This window comes from Echinops telfairi, unplaced genomic scaffold (assembly GCF_000313985.2).
Source record: "Echinops telfairi isolate 266 unplaced genomic scaffold, ASM31398v2 ScPeMD7_3533;HRSCAF=4204_0, whole genome shotgun sequence".
NCBI classification, from domain to species: domain Eukaryota; kingdom Metazoa; phylum Chordata; class Mammalia; order Afrosoricida; family Tenrecidae; genus Echinops; species Echinops telfairi.
The window spans coordinates 19666986-19680126 of record NW_022107431.1 but is presented as its reverse complement, the minus strand read 5'-3'; positions in this window follow the sequence as shown (position 1 = coordinate 19680126).

The window sequence follows — 13141 nt, the reverse complement described above, 5'->3', positions numbered from 1 at the left end:
GACGTGTCCTACCAGGATTGGTGCAACGCGATAATGCGCAGTGAGCGGCTGGCAGCGCATGCGCAACAAGCTTGTTTACAGCTCAGCTCCGACAATGCGGGCGCGGTCCGGCGCCATCTTGTAATGGCGTCCACAGTAAGGTAGATTTGGGATCATGATAGTGGGGGTGGGGTGGGAGGAAGCATTTAAGAACTAGAGGAATGTTGTATGTTTCATCATTACTATACTGCACCCTGACTGGCTCATCTCCTCCCTGCGACCCTTCTGTAATGGGGTGTCCATTTGCCTACAGATGGGCTTTGGGTTCTCACTCTGCACTCCCCCTCATTCACAATGATATGATTTCTTGTTCTTTGATGCCTGATACCTGATCCCTTTGATACCTCGTGGTCACACAGGCTGGTGTGCTTCTTCCATGTGGGCTTTGTTCCTTCTCAGCTAGATGGCCGCTTGTTTATCTTCATACCTTTAAGACCCCAGACACTATATCTTTTGATAGCTGGGTTCCATCAGCTTTCTTCACCACATTTGCTTATGTACCCATTTGTCTTCTGCAATCATGTCGGGAAGGTGAGCATCATGGAATGCCAGTTTAATAGAAAAAAGTGTTCTTGCGATGAGGGAGTACTTGAGTGGAGGCCCAAAGTCCATTTCCTACCTTAATACTAAACCTATAAATATATGCACATAGATCTATTTCCCCATCATCATATATAAATCTATTTACCTATGTACATGCCTGTATTTAGACCTCTATAATTGCCCATTGCCTCCTAGTTCTTTCCTCTATTTCCTTTTGCTTTCCTTTTGTCCCACTATCATGCTCAGCCTTCATTTGGGCTTCAGTCATTCCTCTTGGTTACATTGCCCTTGATCAAGCCCTACCAGGCCTCTTACACCATCCTCACCACTGATTTTGGATCTCTTGTTGTTCCCTTGTCCCTGGGTTTGTTAGTGATTACTTTTACTGTTTACCATTCCTGATTACTCATACTGGGATCACGCTTGAAGACCCCGGAAAGAGTGGGAGGAAAACGTGGAACAAAACTCAAAATTATGACCTGACTTACGGGTTGGATAGAGTCTTATTTGGCTGTTGGCTACTGGGGCCCTTAGACACCCTTCAAGTCTGGAACCGAATTCTCACATACGTCAAACAATGGACAGGTCCACAAGGTCAACCATAACACCAGTGAGGAACGCATTCCCCAGAATAATTGACATATGGGACCCATGGGGCAGCATTTTCCAGGGGATCATTCCAAACCCCCCGAGGCTCCATGGGAGAGAGATGAGGCTTTCTACTCCAGCCAAGAGCTACAGTCTCAGAAACCTGCAGAGGCCGTTCGACCCTGTCTCTTAGCCTCGATGGCAATGGCAGTGAGTGAGAAAGCTCAGAAGCAAGAGGGGATGAAGGGAAATGGGAAACAGAGGGAGAAAGTGGGAAAGAGTGCTCAGAACATGAAAACAACTACGCCAAGCCCGAGTCAATCTGACAAATTGAAAAGCATGCTCTCCTAGAAGCATGCCTCCTGCATACAGGCACAGCTGTATGCGACACGACTTGAATGTTTAGAACTTTAACATATGTGGGATTGTGTGTAGTTAGTGACAGAATGTGTTGTTTTGTTTTTTAAAATGCCTTCCCTACTGTATCCCACAACAACATTGGGTATTTGTGTGTGATTAAAAACGAAGATACCATGACGTCTACACCTGTGAAGGGTCCCCACGCCAAAGTTCCTTCACTGATTTGAAAGACCTTCTCCCCCACCTTACCCCCACCTCAAAATGATTTCATTGAGAATGGATGGTGACCAAAAGCAAGAAGACCAATATGTCCAGCAGTCTGGGAGGTCCGGGTGCGTTCTGGAAATAGACTGCTCAGAGTCCTTCCTGGCTCTGACCTGGCTGTTTGTCTTTCTTGGGACAAGTATTTGTCTTCCTTGAGGATTTATTTCCTCATCTGTCAAATGGGGGACAAAGAACCACAAACTCCCCCATGATTGAATCAGGGCTGTGGCTTACAAGTGGTCTATGTTCCTGGTGGGCACACAACCGGTAGCCCTCCCTGTTCTCCTGGACCCCAGGAAAAGATCAAGGACTTCCCACCTCTATACCCCTTTCCCTCGGCTCCTTACTTCTGTAGCTGCTAGAACCGATTTCTCTATTTCCAGCTTTTCCATTAGCATATTCAATTTCTCATTTTATTTATAGCCCTACATTATTATTTTTTTATAATTCTTGCAAGTTATTTTTGCTCCGGTGCCTCTTTGCACGTTCATGAAATACATTTCTCCCACTGCTTCTCCAGTTATCCTCTGTTACACAAGGAAGCATCCCTAGGCCCACCTGCGATTTACCTGTAGGTGACCACCACACAGGGGTGTGACTTCCTGGCAGGGTCAGAATAGATTTGCTGGATTCTGAAATGTTCATGGCCTCCGTCCCACCCGACGCCCCACCCCTGGACCAACTGGCGCCTTGCTCGGCCTGGTCAGCTGTGTCCCGTGATGCACCTTGGCGAGGGAGTTATGAACTTGGATCCTGCAGTACGCCTGGGCTCTACCCTAATGTTAGCCCAGTGGTCCTGATATTAGGCAGACACACCTTCATTGCAACCCCTCTTTCTGATACCGTGGCCTGTTGACTGGGGAGTAGCAGTCGAGAAAATTCTATGCTGTTGATGTCATTTGCAGAAGAAAAACAACTCCTCTTGCATGAATCCAGTGGTCTGTCCCCAACCTGCCCTTTCTTTTCAAGGCAGCGTTGAAGGTGTGTGTGTGTGTGTGTATGTGTGTGTGTGCGTGCTCATTTTCGCGTCCTCTGTGTCTGTTTATTGGGCTGTTGCTGCGAGGCTCGAAGCTGTGGCTTCAGCTGTTGGGACACCAGCAGGGTGCCCTGTGGTGGGTGGGTTCCAGTGGAGTATCTAGACAGTGAAGCAAAGCCTGGCCATCTCCTGTTGACAATTTGCGAGTGGTCAGAGTAGGCTGTGGTTTCACTGGCCTCAACCGTACCAACAATTGTGACAATTTGGCGCTTGTATGCAGACGGCTGCCGGACGTCTGCCTGGATTCAAGGACAGTAGTGACAGCCACTCCAATCGACTCATTTAAATCCAGCTTGATGAACAAATTCTGTGCTAAAGATCACTGTACGCCTGCTTAAAAGATGCCTTCGTTGTGTTATAGCGATCCCTGTTTGGTTTTGGGGTTTTTTGGACATCGCCACACTTATTGGTAGGATGGAAATCTGCATTCTAAATAGGCATGGGGATGAGCCATGCCATTGGCTTATTGCCAAGCCTTTCAGAGAATCCCAGATTCTAAGAATGAAAGGAGGTAGGGAGGCCCTTAAGTGCTTCCTTCCATCAAGGCCAGAGTCTCCTGCCCCTCTCAGCTGACCAGTCCTGGCCCCGGGACCCCTGGAGCCGGTGGCCGCCTGTAGGACCTCTTCCTGCAGGGAAGGAGCTCCTGCTGAGGCACCAAGCACTATCTTTCTTTCCTTTTTTTGCTGGTGGTGGTGGTACTTTTAAAATACATTTATTTTAATTGAGAGTTAATGCATATATCATTCCATAGTGCAATCACATCAAACACTATTGTACAATTGCTACCACAATCAGGTTCCAAATATGTTTTTCCTTCCTGGACTCCTTGACATCGTCTCCCTTTTAACCCACCACCACTGTACCCCCTTATTCTACTTCCTGTCCCTATGGGTTCATCAATCCTGGGTTTCACAGACTGAAAAACAGAAAAACATAAAACACAACTTCAAAAGGGTGACTCCCTCCCCAATGACATAACACCTCTGAGATACACCCTAAGATGAACAAACGAAAATACAGAAAATGTTGAAAATCAGATCGGGTCTAGCATGCATCAGAGAGGGGGTCAGCTGACAAAGTTTTAACCACTCAAGTCAGGCTTATGCCTGTCACCTTCTATAGTCATCTCTGCAATGTGCTCTGTGTGGTACCCACTGTCCTCCCCTCCCTCAGTGATGGAGCGCGGGAGATCACTGGAGGCGTATTTCCTGTGTCGTTCCCACAGATGGATCTTGGACTCCCACTGCCATACATAGTCTTCTGCTAACCAGATTCTCAGTTTAGGCTCTGACACTAATCCCTCCTTCGACTTCGGATGATATGATTTACAATCCTTCGGTGCCTGGTGATGGTGTGCTTCTTCCATGTGGACTTTGTTGACATCTCACTTAGGTGGCTGTTTGCTTGGAGACAAGCCTTTAAGACCCCAGAGGCTACTTTATCTGATGGCTGGGCACCATCTAATTTCTTCGCCACGTTTTGCTCTGGCACCCATACCGTCTGGGTTCCCTTCCCAAGGGCAAGTTTAAAGAGCCTGGTGCTCCATTTGTCACAATCGCCACACGTGCTGCCAGGATGCCCCTGACTCCTAGCAACCTTCTCGTGTGTGTCAGAGGAGATCTGTGTCCCGGGGGCTTTCAACAGCTGCTTTCTTTTCTATTTTTAACAATAAAACAAACTCCAGGGCTTTAGTCCAAGATACCTCTGGGTGGACTCCAACCTTGTGGTGAGCTGACAAATGGGTGAACTGTTTGCACCACCCAGAGACTAATCTAGTTATTTTTAGGAGGCAGACATTAAGCCTGTGTACGTATGTCAGAGGCAGCTCTGGTAGTGTAATGGGTTACCAGTTGGACTTCTAACTGCCAGGTCACCCGTTCGAAACCACTAGCTGCTCCTCAGGAAAAAGATGAGGCTTTCTGCTCCTGTGAAGTGCTGGAGGCTCAGAAACTCACAGGGGCAGTTCTTCCCTACCCTGTTGGGTCGCTCTGAGTTGGCATCCACCCCATGGCAGTGAGTTGGGTCTTCGGTTTTATCAGGCCGCTGGGCATCGCTATGGGTGAGTGGCAGCGAGTGAGAGGTCAGAGTAGAACTGCGCTCGGTAGGGTTTTCAGAGGCTAAGTTTTGGAAGTGCATAGCCAAGACTTTCTTCCAAGGTATCTCTCGGTGGACGTGAACTTCCAGCCTTTTAGTCAGCCATACCATTTGCACTTCCCGGGTTAGTTAAGAATAACTAATCCAGTTATTTTTAGTAAGCCAAGACTGATTAAACTGATGTTTTCTGCTATTTTTGGAAACTTCTATTTCAGGGCATTTTACAGCCAGCAAGCTGATTATCACATAGCTTGAAGAGATCTGGAGTTCATTAGTGTAGGTTTGAAGATTCCTCTTGTGTGCCATCAAGATCCCGGCTCAGGGCAACCATCTACGGCAGAGAGGAGCTACCTGGTAGGGTTTGCTAAGCAGTACTCCTGCTAAGCAGTACTCCTGTAGGCTCACTACCAGTCAGTAGTGACTCAATGCCTGTGAGTTCATCTTTAGAGGAGCAGTCTGCCGCCTCTTTCTCGTTTTATCTCTCGATGTAGCGTGTGGATTTTAACCACAGACCTTTCCGTCAGCAGCGGAGCTCTTTGCCTCTGCACCTGCAGGAGCTGCCTTGTTGGTTTTGATACAAACGTGTGTCCAGCCTTGGGCACCAGACGTCCTCTCCTCTCCCTTTCATGATTTCCAACCCTGACCGCTCACTCTGATTTTGGTCTAGAGCAGTGGTTCTCAACCTTCCTAACGCCGCGGCCCTTTCATATGCTTCCTCATGTGGTGGTGACCCCCAACCATCAAATTATTTTCATTGCTACTCCATTACTGTCATTTTGCTAATGTTATGAGTCGTCATGTAAATATCTGATCTGTAGGATGTATTTTCATTGTTACAAATGGAACATAATGAAAGCATAGTGATGAATCACAAAAATAATATGTAATTATATATTGTGGACTATTGATTTCTAATGACAAATAAATGAAATTTTGGCATGAAACCTGGGGTAGCATGGGTAGCAGTCTTCAGGCCGGGTACTCATAAGTGGGCATATCCTCCTGGAGACGGATAGAGGAGTGGTGTCTGGGTTCTTAAGACCGTTGGAAATAGGTGCTTTCTGATGGGTCTTGGTTGAGAACCACTGGTCTAGACTGATCCAGGATCCTGATCTAGGATGCATCCGAGCCAATCAGGCTCCTGGGTAAACCTCCTTTCCCAATTCCCATTGCTGAAAGGTAGGGTTACGGCTTCGCCAGAAAAGTAGCCGATCTAGTGAGTGCCGAAGAGCATTTATGACCGGCAGTGCGCTTTATCTTTCAGGATAATAATACCAGGGTAGGAACATCCAAATTCTGCCGGGTTTTTAAAAATTGCATTTCATTCACACCCAGGTATCATCCCTTGCCATCAATCCTGAGCAAAGTGGCGGAAGAGTGTGACAGGCCACTCCCGTGCATAAGGACAAATCCATAATTCAGTGCCGGGTCTGAAGTTTATGCATGTGATTACTTGGGAGAGGTTTTATTAAATGTAGTATGTCTTTAAATCGGCTCTATTTAAAGTATAACAATAAGAGCTATACACTCTCTTATGTGCGCCAGCCAGTTTCCAAAAGGTAGCTCCAGTCCCCTGGCCCTCTGAGGCATGTTATATTTGTCCTGTTTTACTAACAGAGACGCTGAACTCCAAAACCTTTAAGACCGTGCCCAGGGTCACAAACCCTGTAAGAGGACCGCCATCCCTTAGCTGGCTGGAGCAAAGCACACAGTCTCTTGCCTGCTTTCTTTCCCCGGCACCTTCAGCTCAGCTCTGGTGACGTTTTTATGACTCCAGGGACCGGTTTGTGGGACACTTGTGCTTCCCCTCTTTTTGGCGGCATGCATTTCTGTGCACGCAGGGTAGTGTGCGCGAGCTGTAAGACCCTCTCAATTTTATCTTCGAATATTCTAGGTCTCTGAACCAGCAAAACCTGACCTAATCCTATTAAGCCTGACACAGAATAGAATCAGAGAGATGATCGGGAGAAAAGAGAGGATGAATTTATTGACACACACGCTTCTTCTTCTTCTTGGTTAATTGACGCCGTCGGAGCCCCATGCTGGAATACTATTAATTTTGGGAGGATTACTGTTCTGAATGCCTTCAATGGTTTCTGCTGCACGGTTAAAACCCCTGTCTGCCCAATAAAGAAAACCTAATCAAGAAGGAACTTAGGATTTCCTTCTTGTGCTTCTTGAAAGTGGATGTGGCTGTGGATCCCCAGATGGGAGAGTTTTATGTGCACCGTGGCATGTCACAGACAGACGTGGCCACCCGACCGGTTTCCTCAGCACGCTTTCTAAATCAGCACCAGCATTTATGAGCGACTCTTTCAATCTCCTATTCACATGCTTATCATCCGAGCGCGCTGCCTTTGCAACACCCAGTACAATGTGCCCTCCTATTCCTGCCTCCCAAGCATGAGGGGGACTGGCAAGTGACAAGTCACTTTTCTGGTCGGGCCTGTCACTGGCACGGTGGCAGGCACAGACCCTGCATGGCCCAGACACCATCCAGCAGAAGACAGAGCAGGAAAAAACCCCAAGTCTTTTGGATCCATTTAAAAACCAAAAGGATGTCCCAACCCCAGCCTTTCAGCCTGTTGTGATCCATAACTCAACCAGCAAGTTCTTTGAGCCATCGCACATCACCAGGTCCTGCTGTAGGCTCTCTCACGGTGGTTCTGAGTCCGCCCAGACTCCCCGCGGGACCTGGGTCCAGTTTTCCTGCCCACACGCAACAGCCACTGGGAAACTTGAAAGCCACCCAGTGTCTCACCAGGCACCGCACCACACCCTGAGGTGGTGCAGCTTCACACAACTCAAGTCTAAGTCCAGCTCGGCCACCTCCCGGCAGTGTGATCCCAGGCAAGTCATGGGATTTCTGCCAGCTCAGCTTCCGCCGGCTGAAGGGAGGAGGGATCATTGTGTCTGTCCTGCAGATCTCCAAGGGTTGGTGAGAGTTGATGGACCAGTTGCTCCGTTGCTGATGAGTTGACTCTGATCTTTGGCGACCCCATGTGTCAGAGTAGAACTGTGCTCCATAGAGTTCCCAAGGGCTGGATTTTCAGAAGGCACTCACCAGACCTTTTTTCCCAGGTGCCTCTGAGTGGACTTGAACCTCCAACCTTTTGCATAGCGGCCAAGCACGTTCATGCTTTGCTCCACCCATGGATTCCTGTTGACATATGAGACTGGGTAGGCCAATGTTAGTGCTCCAGAACAACGTGAGCTCCTCTCAAATTGGCATCCAGGCCACGGCTTCCATTTGCCTCTTTCAGTGAGACGACCATTTCTCGGCTTGGTCGCAAGGTCACAAGGACATCCTTGACACAGGTAGCCTTCCCATCCTGCAGTCCCTGGACTACACAGATGCTCTTCTCTCCTCTTTGCTGCCAGTGCTGGGGACCCTGGCCGGGTGCATCTGCCCTTTCCCAGATCCAGCTACGGAGATGCTCTGTATGTGGAAATGTGCCAGTCCGGTGACTCTGCCCAGGCTCAGCCATGCACTATAGTCTTGTCTCCGTTCCTCAGAGGGCTGCTAGCTGCCCCTGGGTCCAGGACACAGGCTGTGCCAGCCATGTCCCTGGATACTCTTTGCCGGTAACACTAAGCTTAGGGGCCCCTGTTGCTCCTTCCCCCGGTGTCCTGTATTTTTTCTCAAAGAAGACGTCATGATTGTAGCTACCTATTTATTCTGCCATCAGTTGTCGCATTTCGGCCGTCCCTTTTAGCGCAAACTTCAGAGCACAGAGATTGTGTGCGCCTTTCTAGTCATGTTGTCTCCTGGACCCGGCGTGGGGCCTGGTGTCTAGTGGTGCTGGTGCTGGTGGTGGTCATCCAGTTGGCTCCTGACGGTAACAGGAGTAAACGGTGGCTGGCCCTGTTCCATCATCATGATGGTTGGTATACCTGAGTCCTTTGGTTCACTTGTTGTGGGCGTCCATCTCATTGAGAGGCTCCCTGGCTTTCGCTGACCCTCAACTTAACCCCACCTCAACTTTACCCCACTTTTGCTGACCCTCAACTTTATCTAGCCCTTCCTCTCTAAAGAGCCTGTCTTGTGCAATCTTTGATGGGTGACCAGTGAAGATGCTGCCCCTGACATCTCCTTGTCCCGTTGGCGTTTCATCGTCGCCTGTTCCCTTGCACTTGCTCCAATAGTTGGCATTTTCCCTCCACTTTTGCACAGGGCTGGACTCGCCTGTGTTTGACTCATGTCAGTTGATATTCATAAGTGAACTAACCTTCAGTTAGTGCGGTGGCTCCGGTAGTGGGTTCACCCGTACCTATGGCTGTGAGGCTGACACAGACCCCAACCCAGGCTCGGGCAGTCCTTCTTTCTCCTGTACACAGGTCTCTCTGAGTCAGAACTGGCGCGAAGGCTCCTGATAGCAACAACACTTCTTTTCACCAAGCATGGTTGTGGTGGTTATAGAATTTCATGTCAACTTGAATGTACATAAACGTGTAGGGGTGGAGTTTAGCCTGCCAATCGGGTCACAACCTGATGGTGATTCCTTGTGGGTGTGGCCTTCTCATAAGGAGGGCCCTGGGAACCTCCTCTCTCTCTCTCTCTCTCTCTGCCTTCTCCTTCCTGCTGGTGTGCTACTCTGAGACCTGGCGATGCTGCCACCACCATTGGATCCACACGACTCTGCCCGCACCAGCCTGAGCTCCTCTTGCATTCTGCATCATTCCATGTGACTGCCTGAGTCGGAAGAGGGACTAGTATTGGACTTATGGACTTGCGTTGGACTGGGATGGAATGTTTTCCTGGTATATAATTACTTTTTGATAAAAAGCTCTTTTTTACACTTACATGGGTGTCCCTGGATTTGTTTCTCTAGTCAACCTGGCCTAACACCTGGTGGAATTTGATCTTCAAAGTGAATGCAGGTATAGTTGACTCTTCTCTTTCAGAATTATCTCCAGTGTTTGAAAGATTTTTTTTTAGTTGTTTAAATCCTTCAAAAAGGATACATCTTTATCTTTAGAAAATGATTTTGATTGTGTAAGAAAGTCCAAATTCAATCCATTCTAAGTTTGGAGAGTAAGCTAGTAATCAAGTTTGAAAACACTATTTAGAGCCCAAATGACATGTAGTAAGATGGTTATGTTGTGTGATAAGCATCAACCCAGCGACCTGGGTCTGCTCTTAACCTGAGATGTTAGCCTGCCTCTCATCCTGGCAATTATATAAACTTTGTTTGACTCATTATTTCTTGTTGTTCCTGGAAATTGAGGAGTTGATTATATGATACCTATGGGTATTTTTCTGTGCTGAAGTGTTATGGTGTGTGTGTGTGTGTGTGTGTGTGTGTGTTATGTGCATGTGAGTGTATAACACATCCAGGCTTTACAGCAAAGTCACAGTGAAATGCCCATCTTGAAGCAATAGCAGTATGGTTGGGCTGAAGCCCTGTCCCAAAGGCAGTGCGCCCTATGGTTGCTATGTTCTTGTGTGTCTGTTACTTAGAACAGTTTATATACAAACTTTACAAATCTTGGGACACTTAGAACATGACGTCTGCATGGTACACTCAAGTAAACAGCTGTCCTCTGTTGTTGTGTTAGACAGAAGCAAAACCAGAATGCTAATAATTATAAGATAGATATTTAACATAAGAAATAAACAGTTAATTAAATTATAAAGCAGTACAAATGGCTCAGTGCAACTCACTCCCGTGAGACAGCTGTGAGACACTGGCAGTCCTTCAAGGCTTGAGGGCCACCGGGTAGTCCTCTGTAGAGCAATGCGGGCTATCCAGGCACAGGCAGCAAACAGCAAGGCAGGTCACCAACAGTCAGCCAGATGACAGGGTCTGACAGTCCCCAGCTCAAGAGATGTACATTCCAATGGTGTGGCGAAGCAGGTCTTGAAGGAACCTCATATTAAGCGACACAGTCCACGGATTAGGTGTCCCACAGGCAGTGTAGCTTGCAAATTGAGGCAAAGAATAAGGAAGGCCGCTGCACACTGGTCCGATGATCAAAGAGCAAGAGACAAGAAAGGCGAGGTTCGCCGAGCCATTTATCTCTCCTCCCTTCAATTAATCCCACATGTGTTTATCAGCCAGGTTGGCACAATAAACTAACTACCTCAGTTGTAAAGTGGCGATAGTAGTATTTCCTAACCATAGGGTTGTCATGAGAACCGAGTTCAATGACGTTTGTCAGGGGCTGAGCACAATACTTTGAGTGGCATCTGTGCTAGCTGTTGGTGATGCTAAAGCTGATTTTTTGGCCTTGGTTTATTTCTCTCATGCTAGATTCCGAATCATCTTCCTTTTCGTTTCCATCCACTGACATAAGCATACGGTTGTTGTCAGGTGTCATGCCGTCAATCCCAGCTCATAGCAACCACACGCACCAAAGAACAAAGTGCCTCCCATCCTTCACCATCCCCACAATCAGTACTGTGCTTGGGCCCACTGTTGCAGCCACGGTGTCAGTCCAGCCCTTTGAGGGGCTTCCTCGACTGTACCGCATGCTGCCCTTCTCCCGGTACTGGCCCCTCCTGATAAGTGTGTCCAAAGTAAATGAAATGATGGAGTCTTGGAGGCATCGAGGTTAGGGTTGACCTGCAAACCACAATGCAATTAAAATTGCATTGCCATTCTTGCTTTTAATAGAGTCTTACCATTCTTTCTTTTAAAGAGCATTCTGGTTGTACTTATTCATGACGGATTGTTTGTTCTACTGGCAGCCCATGGTATATTCAATATTCACCGCCAACACCATAACTCAAAAGCACCAATTCTTCAGTCTCTGTCTTCATTTTCACACACACACACACACATATATATATATATATAGAAAGCAGCATGGCATATACTAGAACGTGTCCGTTTGCATGGTCACCACATGGTGTTTGGGCCATGATAGAAGCAGCAGACTCACCAGGCTGCTGGCTAGTGGCATATGCTGGCTCTGTCAGCAGGCGTATTATCATGACAAAGGTGGGGTCAGTTGATTGTAGTAGCTACTTTGGGGGTTAAATTTCTAAGGGAACGAAAGAACATGGAGGGATTCCATCTGTCTTTGAGATTCTATCCGTACCTGCATGAAATTATTGGATATCACTCTGATGAGTTTCCAGAGTTAATTGGAAACGATGCATACTTAAATTGATGTGAAGGAGCCATAGCAGTGCAGTGGTTAATGCACTCTGCTGCTAACTGAAAGGTTAGTGGTTCTAACCCACCAGCTTCTCAGTTTAATGCACTCTGCTGCTAATGGAAAGGCTGGCGGTTTGAGCCCTCCAGCTCGCTGCTGAAGAGAGAGGCGGCAGTCTGCTTCAGTAAAGGTAGACTGGCATGAAAGTCATAGGGGGTTGTTGTACTTGGTCTTTTAGGGTTGCCATGCATTGAAATTTACCATAGCGGCATGAGTTGGGATTTTTTCACTTTGTTTTGCTTTGATCTATCTTTGCTGTTGATTCCCAAAGGAATTTTGCTCTTGCAGATTCACATGTGATGTGCTAAAATGCCTACAAAAATGTGTTTTGTTGGGTGCGGGGTCAGGGGCAAGAAGAAAGATTGTAGAACAAGAATGTTTTTGAGCCTGAAATGAATAGAAAAGGGCATGGATTTGAACCCAATGGCATAGTGGGTTACATGTTGGACTGTTAACCACCTGGTCAGCAGTTCAAAACCACTAGCCTCTCTGTGGCAGAAAAATGAGGCTTTCAACTTACATAAAGAACAACAACCTGAGATACCCACAGGGGCAGGTGTCCTCTGCCCTCTAGGAGCACTGTCAGTTAGAATGGGTCGATGGCAGTGAGTTAGGGTTGGCTTTTTGGCTTCTAACCTAGTAATTGAGAACAGTTTGGTTTGTATTTTTTTTCTTATCATTTGGGAGCAAGAAAGAACTTTCAGGATATTCTTGCCCTTGTTAACTGGTTGCGTGAGCATTAAAGAGCATTCATGAGATGTTTTTCTGAACTAATAAATATAAATATAAATATAAAAGATTGATAGTTCACAGAGCCATTTGTTTTAATTAAGTGGAAAATAATTTTATTAAAGCTTACATTTAGCCAGACAGGCGGTCTGTCCACCATGACGGTGTTGTGGGGCTGTGTTAATGATAAATAATGGGGTTGTTGGAGACATTCCCTGAGCAACAAACTCCTCTTTGTTAACCCAGCCGGTGTGTGCCGACAGCTGCCTCTTGGAGGGAGGCAGCGCATGGAGAAGGGTGGAAAGTGTGACATTAGCATAATTTTTT